Source organism: Mya arenaria, chromosome 11, assembly GCF_026914265.1.
Source record: "Mya arenaria isolate MELC-2E11 chromosome 11, ASM2691426v1".
NCBI classification, from domain to species: Eukaryota; Metazoa; Mollusca; class Bivalvia; order Myida; family Myidae; genus Mya; species Mya arenaria.
In genome coordinates, this window is record NC_069132.1 from 57,812,673 (window position 1) to 57,826,112 (window position 13,440).

The window sequence follows — 13,440 nt, forward strand, 5'->3', positions numbered from 1 at the left end:
TGAGGTGGGAGAAAAAGCATCTACCATTGCCGCTCGTGTAAGATCGGTTAATCCCGACCCTCGCACAGGGTGTGGGGAAACCTCGTTTCCGCAAAACACCCTACGCTCGGGTCGGAATGAACCTATCATAATGTCTATACCCGCGGCAAATCAAACGATAATGTTTGCAGTGTTCTATCCAGGGATTCATGATTTCAGTAGATTTAATGATTTTCTGAAAGTATGCCATTTCTGAATCTTTTTGAGACACACAAATATTTTTGTTTATGAAATAACTGCCATATATACTGGTAAGTGAATAAAAGTGGTAATAAATATATTAGATATCTTCTATTTTCGCTGATACATCGGAAGGTATCAACTTTAAGAACGTTATCAATTCTTTTTTTGTATATGAAATTTAATGTGAAAACGTGTACATTTAATGTTTTTCTGAAAGAATGTCATTTCTGATTCTTTTTGAGACACCTATATTTTTTTCATTATTTTGCTGCAATGATCGCATATACACCGGTATGTGAATATGCATCGTATTAAATACAGACATTAATATCTTGATATAGTAATATTAGCTTCATCTTACGCCTTATGCTCTTTTTAACACAAACTATTTGCATTTTATCAAATGTGTATAATGCTCTCAATTACCATTTAAACGCAGCCAAAAAATACCCTAGATGTAATTTAGCCCACTTAAACGCTTCAACAATTTTTATGAAGACATAATATACTGTTTGTGATGCACTTCAAATAAATAAGCATTTAAAAATGAAGCTTTGAAATATTTGAATAACAAAATGCAATGATGATCTTATATTTCATCTCTTTTCCCACATTAAAAAGCAAGTTAACAAAACAATGTCAATGCTTCAGCACATATTTTTTTTTGTCAGGTTAACTTATGTGTTAGCCCATTCAACCGGATTTATAACTTTTCATGCACATCCAGTCTTTTTCCATCACACTATGTTATAATCTAGTACCTTCAAACTATTTATACCAAGGTCTGATTAGTATTTCGAAAGCTAAAACGTGTTTCACAATAGGTCCCCAGTAACCCTCGGTAGCTCTGTTGTGGTTATAATCAAGCCCACCCGATAACAAACAAGCCAATGATTGTCTCTACAAATGTCAAGCCAGACTTTGTTCAACCCCATTTTGGCTACCATAAAATGAATATGCCAAATTATAACCACAGACTGCCTGTTCTCTGGTCAACTGTGTGCCAAAATATATTTTGTCAATCCATATGGTGCCAAACATACAATCAAGATGCTCTATGAAGCTATATCAAGTGCTTATTAAACAACAAATTTTCTTTTCTTCAGACCATTAAGGAAGTCCAAGATTCTCACATTTTGGCAACAAAGAACCATATTTAGAGTCGAAAAAAGTAAGCTACTGTAAAAAAAAAAAAATTCAATTTACAATTATGTCATCCCATATAAAATACAAACAAATTTGCATTTTGAAGAATATGAATTTTGTATAAATTTGTTTGTTTTTTCATTTAACACCTTAAAAGTTATTAAAAATCACTAAGTAAGGCATTGATTCTGGTCAAATAAGGTAAATAAACTATGCTTTAAAATAATAATGGCCCTGATGTTATTCTTGCATATCGACTGCCGTATTTGATGTGTTCAGAATGGGTATTTATATAGTTTGACTCTTTTACTAAATAATGTTAATGTTTCATTATTAAGATGCCAACTTGTGTTTATAAATATTCATTTGATAATGATGTCATTCCATTTTGGATTTTGGATACAAATACATTTGCATTTTCATCAAATACTTTAAAATGATCCAGCAACCCAAAATTTCGTCGTATGTTTGTGCTATAACAGTGAGGTAGTCAATACTAAACGAAAACTATAATTTGGTATGGCCTTACAAGAAATTGCTCCATTTACTTTATTTGAAAAGTTGTGGTGAATGGTTTAATAACATTTGTGCTATTAACTGGCGGTTTGGATATACATTAAATTACTGGATCATTTACCAACGCTAGTGTCTGCTTGAGGTTAGTGTTTGTATGTTTTTTAATCTGGATTATATAGTTAATGCCTAATAGTCTAATGCAAAAATATATGAATTTCCCAACACGGGCTAGACAGGGGTGCAGAAATATAATATAATAATTAATATAATATTTAACTTTATATATCGGATATATCCCAAGAGTCGGGTTTATAGTAGAAAAGGTAAGACCGCTAATCTGGAAAATAAAAAAAGTAAAGTACAGTTAAGCTCTTTACGCCCCGACCCTGGGGTTTTCTTTTCACACTCAAGTGCTTGAAGGAGAGAATTAGACAAAATGATCTATAACAATGATATCTAAATAACCAGATCTCCGAACTCACTCTCGAAATGTGCATTACATAAATTTAATCATATTTGTTGTCGTGTATGACTCGATTAAAGTTTGCGATCATTGACATAATACTTTACTTAGACCAGTTTTAAAGGTAATTCACCACGATCAATGTATTCATTTCGAATTGGAGATGGATCGCTCTTTCATTGTCTTATAAGACGATGCTTACATTGTAATGTTAATAGACGTATCTGTTTAGCTTATAAAACATGGTGGCATTTTAAATAAAACGAAAGCAATTAATGAGCAGTCAGGAAATAAAACTTTCTGGAAGTAGCTTATGAATTATACCAATAAAAAGGATCAATGTCACCTGTCTTAAATATAACGTCAAATATCAATATTGATATACCATTAGACCTTTTATCATATAAAGCTAAACCCAAAAAAGTCAAAATGATAACTTTGTATTCACAGTTCCTTTTTATACAGTTTCTGCAACCAAAATAAAACATCGCACTTTAATCAACGCATGGATTATTTTATCCAGCCCATAACATATCTGAAAGACGATGTACACAACAATACGTATTCCACAACCTCTCTATGATGGACAAATTACACGAATTCGGAAGTGATTACTCAGTGTTACGTGCCATGTATTTTTTAAAAACACATTGCTGTGAATCCAAGCATGATTCTACCATCTCAGACCATTGCCCACTTTCCAAGTTTACGGTTTTGAAGCTGAATGGTTTATATTTTTAAAAGCAGGTTAAACATCTTGTATTTAATTGATCTTCTTTTTTGTTCACATTTTAACTGCATGTTTTCTTTTCTTACTTCGGATATAGTCACTTTATCGAATGCACAGTGGTTTAGGTAAACCAAATATAATTGTCTAATAAGAACAATAACTTTTCTGTGTATTGTAATGTTTAGTACACAAATGTAACTTTCTCTCACTGTAGTTATTGGGTGTCGTGAAGCAATAGAAATCAGTGTTATCTCGCTTGAAAATTGATCAATTTACTAAAGAATGTCACTTTACACTTTTTCAGTTCTTATAAATGAATGTACATGATACGCAAAGAATTCGATTAATTATTTGATAAATGAAAAAAAAACGCGGAGCTTAGTAAAACACGCACCCTGGCTATGTAATTCAATGTATTCTCGTACTTATTTTCATGTCACATGTACATAATTTCAGTAATGTTTCGCGTACTTTAACATACTTGTACCGATGATTGACCGATGGTGAATATAGGATTTAAAATGATCGTATTAGAATGAATAGGGCCACATCTAACTAAACAGGTTTACTGATATTCATAAATGTCTGAACTGTTTACCTGGATTCCCCTTGAATTGGGGATGGCTAGGTCATAACTGATGACCTAGGAAGTACAAACAAAAAAACTTTCAAACTTAAACCCATTTCATCAGACCAACGGTGATGCCATTGAATGGAATCGTAGGCAAGTCATGTAAATATTTTAGACCTTGATCTTTGACCTTTTGACTTCAAATCTACATGGTTTTATGGTGTATCGTTATAATACCATTCACGTACTTGTGAAGTTATTTTTTCTTGAGTACTTGTTGGAAATTGTTCTGTCAAATAAGGTGAACTCCGAGTTTTGACGTTAACGTTGAATCAGGGATATAGTTGAAAAAATAATGATCAAAACATTAATTAATTTCCAGATTAAATGCATGGCTACTGATATATGCACAAGAGAGTGTCTTTCTCTCAAAATGTTATATAAATGTAACGGCACGACAACACAGCGTAGGACAACTTGAATAGACTTATATTTTTTTCTAATATTTTACTGATAATATCAACAGAAACGCATCAATTTCTTCGATTGACAAAACCAACGTTAAAGTAAGTCCCAAAATACGAATAAATCCAATAATTTTCTCCGTGTAAGGTCCTAAAGCTTTGAAAAAGCCTTAAAAACGTTCTGAATAAGACATCAATATGGTTTTGTTACCCTTTTATCTCAGAAAAAAAATATAATGTTTGCAGTAGTTTCTAACAAAACTATTATTTACGAATTGTCACATAAACTATACATATTACAGAGTTCGACAAATACGGTGAGGACACCTTATTTTATGGAGGGATTATAGAACCTCAGAGTTAGGTGTTCCGACGGATTATTAAGCGCAGAAAGTGATACACACCGTATTAGTAGTGCACAACGTCGGTTTTGCTTGTGATCTTACGGTTTCAAGTTTTTCGTAGACGAAATCGATCTGCACTCTTTTCATTTATAAAACTCTCTTTATGATACGGATAAAAACAGCATGCGTTTAGTAGGGCGTGCTTTTTCAAAAAATAGGAAAACTAAACGCATACCTGGTCTGCATATATTTCATTACAATCGCTCTAAAATGTAATATAATGGTGACATTGTGAAACAAATATTTTATTTGTGCATTATTAAGAGCAGGCCGAAATAAAGTCGAGTTTGCTATTTATCATCCAGTTTCAAATTCTCGTAGAGAACTTGATCTTAATTATATTAATTATAATATTCAATTCTTTATTTCGGATGAAAACTGAATAGAATACGCTAGAGTGTAACCTCTCAATATTACAAATTATTGACGAAATTGCCAAAGCATGCAAACAATAAAACCCAGTTGCGTAATGAATGATTTTATACAAATGATTCATACTCATAGCATGTAATCCAGATGATTAGGAATGATAGGGTATTGCAATTGTTTTGATCCTTAAATAAGCTTCCTATACACACTTTTAAAATAGTAAATTGAATTATTAAAAAGACCTTGCACACCATACATTACGTAATTTTTAAAAGAGGCATAAATTAGCCCATATTAACACAAAGAACGAATACGAATTCTCGAAGGGACACTTGATTTCAATAGATGGCGTCTTTTCGGGATCCTAATGGAAAATATATAGTATCAGCCCCTGCAAACAAATTCGTTTCTTCGGGACTCAAGGCTTCCAGGCTCAAGGACAGCAAAAAGTCGTGTAGTTCAGGAAAAAAATGCAAACTCTGAAGTTGACAAGTATACCTTCTTTCAGAAGAGAATCACTATACAGTCATGCCTGATTAAATTGACATTTTGGTTAAAAAAAAGGTAAATAAAGTATTATTCAACTTAAGTAAACGTTACTGTGAGGTGCGTGTGCTTATCAAAATGTGATTATTCGACAGTGGCTGAAGTTTTAAAAGAACATGAACAATTTCAAATGATAAATGGTGTCAATCAATTAATGTCATGTAAATTTCGGATATATATATCTATAAAAGAATCAGGGATAGTTTATATCTTAAATTGAAGATAAACAAGAAGTAACTGTTCTGTTTTCAGTCAAGAATATTTTGCAAGCTTGGTCATTCGACTTGGATAGAGCATGATTGGAAGGGTGTTTTTGAATAAGAATCAATCAACATGCAAGAAGGTATATTATACTGCGATTTCAACCAATTTCTGGAGATTGACATTCCCATTGTAATATATTTAAGTTCTAGAACAATGTTTGAATTATTTATCTAAAGTACTTCTGAGTTCACATTAAATTTTATACATTGCATATGAGCACTTGATGCAATGCATGTACAATGAGTATACATATGTTTATAGGGAGTGTAGAGATCGTACCTAGCCTGGCGGTGTTTAAGAAAAGTGAGGCGATGCCAGAGGGGACCCCAACAGTAAGAGGTACAGGTGTAAAAATATGTTATCTTATAAATATTTATTATATGCCTATCAAATTTCCCATATCCAACAGTGAAAATACAGCACGCCGTATTGAAAAATCCGTATCACCATACTGTCGTTTTCTGATTCCGTATTATGCGAGTACCGTGTCTAATCTCGGAACTACTTCCCCGTTGCTAAAATTAGCGTGACCAAAAAACTGGTAATACCTGTCAACTTTTATATAAAAAAAATAAATTACTTAACTTTACTCACCCTCCAGAAGCATGTAGATATTCAGGAGCATGATTCTCATATTCTTCAAAAAACCATGAGAATAGGCACGAAGCAGAGAACAGTTCAAATCTATCATGACAGATACTTCAGTGATCTAGTTGTTTGCCATTTCGAAATTCATAAATTGTTGCATTATCCATGTTTATTATCATGAAAATATGAGCAGCTCGCCAATACAAAGAAGAAGGCGAATTCGCGTCATCGATAGAAATAGCGATTGACTCACGAACTTCCCTCAATTCTGCATAGTAAGATGGTCAAAATATCCCACGAATATTTACTTTGTTAAAAATGGCTCGTTACGTCTACAGGAAATGACGATTAGTGTATACTCGTAAAATAAGTACCATTTTTGTTGTTGTTTTTTATGCTGTGACATTTAATTTCGTATTAGCAATTAGTTAATTTTGCTTAAACACAAACTATTTTGTTCTTATTTTGCCCAATATAATTCTGTAACTTCTGACTTCGTTTCGCTGTAGAAGCCTCCCTTGATTTCATTACACATAACTACGTAACACATTCGAATTCATACGCGCATTTGACAGATGGCGGTTAATTTAAATCAAATTGAAAGCGAAAAATAAAAAGAAATAATTAAATAGGCAGGTATATAATAAATGAAATATTACGATAAAACGATTTTCTGGTGACCTGCATCACGTCTTATTCGGTGAGTAAACAAATATCCGTCTCGACCTGCGGTCTCGACGGATACATGTTTACACACCGAACTCGCCGTGATACAGGTCACCAGAAAAACGTGCTATCATTATATCCCCTTTATATTGGGTTTTTTATCGAGGTTATGGCATTGTGTTATGTATTGAGTAAATGGCATTGTGTTCGGTATCCAGCATGTGACATTGTGTTTTGTATCGAGATTATGGCAATGTGTTCTATTTCCTAGTTTAGTATTGTGTACTGTACCCATGTTATGACATCATGTTTTGTATCCGGGTAACATCATTGCGTTCTGTATCAAGTTTATGGCATTGTGTTCTGTATTAAGCTTATGCAATTGTGAACTGCAGTCAGGTTATTATTCACTCTTTAGTCTGTCTTCTGAATAGAAAATAAACTGCTGCATTGTGTCATTATGAGACGCTATTGAATGTGGCAATGCTAAAATTAGATAAACCACCTCTTGGATGAGATGAGAATACCTTTACCACTATACTTCTCTTTCACTTACATAACAATATTTGAGCTCAACTAAATAAGTATAACATAGCAAGATATGTGTGTTCTGTATGCAGGGTATGACTTTAGCGAGGAAGTGGATTATTATAAGCTATTGCAGTCCTATGCTACCTCCGTATTTCAGGCACAGAACTTTGGCCGCGCTGTCGAGGAAATAAACAGAATGGTTAGTTGTTTAAATATTTTGTACTTGCATATAAACTTTTACTGTTGGTTCATACTGTACGAATGCCTACATTTAGCGTTTCCAAAATCAAGAGGTAACATCATCTTTCCCTAGTGCGGAAACGCAATAGAATATAGGAAATATAAAGAACTAGATTTTTTGACCTTCATTCTTTTCCAATAAAATCGCCTATAAACTGCTTTCAATAAGTAAAACGCTTAATTGTTAAAAATTACAGCTCTTCAGCTAAACTTGACATGGCATTATAATTTCGTTTCCCTTATGTTGAAAGCACATTATTATCTAGTAAGTTTAAAAAAAATGTTTAAAATCTTTTTGACCAAGAAGGACTTGCTCATTTTCCAAGCTCAATTAAAATTTATAATACGGTCTAACTATTACAAAGTAGGCAAATATTGAGTACTTTTATTATCGTTCCATGTAAAAAAGAAACATTTAAATACTTTGTTTTTTGTCCCCAAAAAAAGGTAGAAACATATCGTGTAGTAATTCAAACCTAGCGTCATGTCATTATATTCATGTTTAGATTCACTGTAAGTTGCTACGAGTTGACGACAAAAATGTAAAGGAGCTGATTGGACATCCGACAGGCCGGGGCAGGACCAACTGTACAATATTCCTGAGTTATACGTCCAACATGATCTCATCCGGAGTGCGCGAGACAATTCGATACCTTGTACAGAACAACATGGTTAGTTTTATAATAAAAAATTGCTAAAATAAAAGATTTAAAAAGTAACTATATAGAGAGTTTGAAATTTGTTTGTACACTATACATTTTTGTATACGGTCGCAAATGTTTATTATAGATCTAAGTCGTAACGTCAATAATCTTAACTCCGATATCTCAGCACAAATGGCAACAAGTGGCTTTTTTTGAATTTACTCAACCTTATGTTTATTTATGATACTGGCTTAAGATTTATAACACAAATATGCAGCCAAATAACGAGTATATGACACTAAGAGAAATTCAGTTGACGACATTGATCTGCAAAGATATTTGATAATATTTAAACAAAAATTGAAGGCAATTATGACGTAAAATTACATAATACCTGTAGGTAGATTGCCTGGTGACAACAGGTGGCGGTGTGGAGGAAGACTTTATGAAGTGTTTGCTCCCACATATCTCGGGGACTTTGCTCTTAACGGAAGCAGCCTAAGGTAGCTACTTTAAATTTATTTAATTTTATGAGATTTTTATCGAAGTACATGTACTGTAGAGTGTTGAAAATGTTCTAGATCCTTACAGATATCTAGCTTCGACGTTTGGGTAAACTCCTGTTCTAATGATTGGCATCAAATAATTTAAAAAAAGTCACGCTCTTAAACATCCGGAAATAGACCAAACCTGGATAACATTTAAATAGTGCAAGAGTCGATCACCGTACGTGTGCTTTTTGTGATCTTCTATTTTAGCCTATTTCGAGAGTTGATTTAAAAATCAATTGTGACATAGCCAATAACATCATAATTCAAATATCTATACTCATCGATGCAATAATCATCGGCCTGCCAGTCTTATAAAATGTCATGAATACTAAACTATCATGGTTTTAAACCCATCTAAAGCACGAGTATAACGTATTTCCTTAAGCTATGACCTTACTCTCTTTATGAAACAATTTGTTGCATGTTCCAGGGAAAAGGGAATCAATCGTGTCGGGAACCTGCTCATTCCTAATGACAACTACGGCAAGTTTGATGACTGGATCATTCCCATCCTGGACACAATGCTCAAGAAACAAAAGGAAAAGGTACATGACTGTTGTAAATCTTTGATAGAAGGTGGAGAACAAGTTATTCGGTAGCATGCAACAGTGCAGATAATAGTTAAATATTTGTAAAGGGGTGAAGGGAATAAGCAATTGACGAAGAAAACAGTATTGGGAACTATAACATAAATTTTCGAAAGTAAAGGGAAAGGGTTATCAGTAAAACAGTGCTGATGATAATTGAAATGTGTAAGAAAGCCAGTCAACGAGGTAATGAATAGAAGGATTGAATATGGAAACATGATAAATCCTTGTTAGTCGGCGAGGGAATGAGAAACGAATTAGAATATATGTTGATTTACCGGTAAAAAATAAAAATTAAACTATCATGACATTAATGCAAAGATATGTTGATCTGTAAAATTATATGTAATATACCATGTGGACGCCATCAAGTATGATCGACTTCTTGTGCGGGATATCAACCATCCCGACTCCGCATACTACTGAGCCCATATAGAAAACATCTACATACCTTGCCCGCTGTAACTCCACCACTTCAACAGATATTATGGTTACAGTCATGTATTATTGTGTACAGGGAACGTTGTCGACGCCATCACGTGTGATCGACCGTCTTGGGAGAGAAATCAACAATCCTGATTCTGTTTACTACTGGACTCATAGAAACAACATCCCCGTCTTCTGCCCAGCCATCACGGACGGTGCCCTCGGGGATGCTATCTACTGCCATTTCTACAAGAATCCTGGCCTAGTGATTGATCTCGTTCAAGGTAACACTCTTTATTGTACGATTCCATCTGCTTACAAAAAATATCAGTAAGATATAAGTGAAATTTCACTGAGGTAAAACAGCGAACTATCATTTTGTTGTCGATCACTGTATTAAAAAATTTGACCACTTTTGCTATCCAAAGCAGATGTCGGCACGCACACAGCTGGGAAAAGTATTACAGATGCCATTCTTGAGAATAATACACCTATAGATTTTCAGAGTTCTAATAAAATGATTTGTCAAAAATGTTTTAAGCAGAGATGTATGCTAGAGAGTGATGTTTATATTTCATCTCGTGAACACCAAAAAATAGATATTCTGGTGTTCACAAAAATTATATCAATATCTCACAAAATCAATGGTTTTGTAACGTTACTTTGGCAACCAATACCCAAGCTTTAACGCAGCCATAACCGTTGTTACAAAGTTGTATGACCTGTAAAATCAGATCCCTAATACACCCTTTGTCATTATGCTATGTGGTTATTGGAACTTCGGGTAAAGGATTAACCACAAATTGACCTTTCCAACACGAAGCCGACGTTTTCTTTAAACGCCAAGGCCGAATTAAGCTTATTTTGATAAGTGAAGGTTCTTTTCCCTAAGTCGCTGAAACAAATCCTTGGACCCATCTTCATGACATCTGTACCAATAGTACACTGCTTTGCTATAAAACTTGTTGTTAAACCTTAATTTTGAAAAAAGTGCATTCATCTTTGATATCATTTGTATCATAATGATGTTTTCTGGCACATATTGACTGTGTAGTTAATGTCAAAATGACTAACCTTTTAAACGTTGTTTGCATTGACTAATGATTGTTTTCTTTGCTGGTATCCGTGATTTCTCAGATTACGATGCTGTTCACAAATTAGTATAAATTGATTACTTAATTACAGCATTGTAGCATAGAAAGTTTCCTGTAAACTGGTCATGTTCATTATCATTTTAACAATCATCCCAAACGTAATATTTGGCATCAGCAGATTAATTTTCTGGTTTGAATTTTCATGATTTACTGTACAATTACAAGCTGAGCACCTGAAGAGTTCACTCTAAACTCTTCCATTTAAGAAAACCTAACATGTGTGTTTCTAAGAAAACGTCACGATAATTGTTTATTGCATGTAGAGATACATCATTGATTCGTCTAACATTGTTTTTGTCACTAGCAAGTCAATGGCTTTGTGGCATATTTCTTCCCAAGGGAAGTAATATTCTGCTGTTAAAAAATAATTTTATCTAAGTACGTTATTTTAACTTGAAGGTGTTTGCAACGTTTGTGTTTAGATAGTCTGAGTGTTGAGAAAATGCGTTGTAGATTTAACTATGGGCTTATTTTTAGCCGCAATTTTATATCAATCAACTTTTTTTATATTCGATCGTGGGTCGATGCTGTCGTCTACTTTTGAGTATTCAAAGAGCTAAAAAATATCTTGGAAGGGAGTCTGGATTTGGTATTTTCAGGGTATGGGGTCTACGTAAAATATGGAAAATATAGAAATCAAATTTATTCTGGCAGGGGTTATGATGATTTTACACAGAATAAGAACTGTATCGATTAAATATTCACAGATGTTTAGAACCTTGTACTTTTGAATTAAAGCAGCAAAGCATTGTGAAATAAGGTACACATATGCTATGCTGGATAAGTCTACTGTTAAGCGTCGGCGATCGTTGCAGCACAGTCGGGAAGCACGCCGATGACTTCTGGCATCGTGCAAGAAGTGAGCTTACAACAGTGTTGTTTTTGTTTCAGACATTCGAGCGATCGGATCCGTATCCACCAATGCCGTGCACTCTGGGATGATAATTTTGGGAGGAGGCCTCATCAAACACCATACATGCAATGCCAACCTTGCGGTACTATACTGCTATAATATTTTAATAAGTGAAAAATTAATTTGCTTTGAAAATTGTTCATTAGAAAGTAAACCACACGTACAACTTAAATATGCCCATAGCGTTTAAGATTTAGCAATTATTATATTTACTTAAGTGCGTTAATCAATGGATATTTTATCTCGTCAGTTTTCCAAGAAACAGTCAATGAACTGCTATTACCTTTAATTGCGTTTTCGTCATAGGCATATACGAATTGTAATCTTTGCCATAACTCATTTCAAGATATTTAAATATAAATTAATAGTCATGTTGTTGGAAACAATACACACATTTTCAGCCACTCCTTTAACTATGGCTTTTGTAGTGTTGTTTAATAAATACCGGCCCTGTACAGCTTTTATAAGGTACGACTAAAATATACAAAAGGACCATTGTTCTGTGGAAAAGTAGTCCAGCTTTCCAATGAAGGAGACTTGGGCTTGGTTCTTATTAGGTTATATAAGTTGCAGCTATATTTTTATCAAGCTAAAATAAAGGAGTATAAACTTACCGTATCGTATGCTTTTTATTCTGACAGAGGAATGGCGCGGACTTTGCGGTATATCTGAAAACGGCCCAAGAGTTTGACGGCAGTGACTCGGGTGCGGACCCGGGCGAAGCTGTCTCCTGGGGAAAAATCAAATCCAACGCAAAACCGGTTAAGGTACAGAACAATCAGTGAATTAACATGCTATTTCACCACAACATGTTAAGAAAAATAGTTACACTAAAACAATTCTTTATACAAATGCATGCAATAATAAATTACATAACATATGAACAAAACATGTTTTCTTTCAGATTTATGTGGAGGCTTCCCTAGTTTTCCCTCTTCTTGTGGCGGAAACCTTTTCCCGACGACAGAATGATTTTTCCGCTCCTACTCCACGCGCTGAGCCAAAGGTTTAGGCTTGTACTGGGAAGAACTGCAAAATGTTTAAATTTAGCACGGCCAAATTGATCATGTATTGTGTAAAAATGACCACGTGAAATGAACGCAAATTTACAGTTATCCACACAATCAATTAACTCATATGGAAATAATTATTGAACTATTTTCCATCATAATACAAAACTGTTTTACTTAACTATTTCTGCCTCTTGTAGAAAACATTGTCAATCTACAGCAAAGACGATGCAACCATTATGTATCTAGCCATATAATATAACAGTTTATCACACTTTCACACGTAAAAACATTTTACACAATACATATTTTATACACATTTTAATATTATATTAATTCAAACATTTTTTATTGTATGTTAAAGCAGAATCCAATACTTATAACACTAATTATTATAATAATAAAGTACAATCAACCTTTGTAGGCGAATTCTTA

General features: G+C 33.8%; 1 pseudogene; it reads left to right on the forward strand.

Annotated features, from left to right (window-relative positions):
• The first annotated feature begins 5,678 nt into the window (after positions 1-5,678).
• On the forward strand, positions 5,679-13,440 carry LOC128209673 (deoxyhypusine synthase-like; annotated as a pseudogene).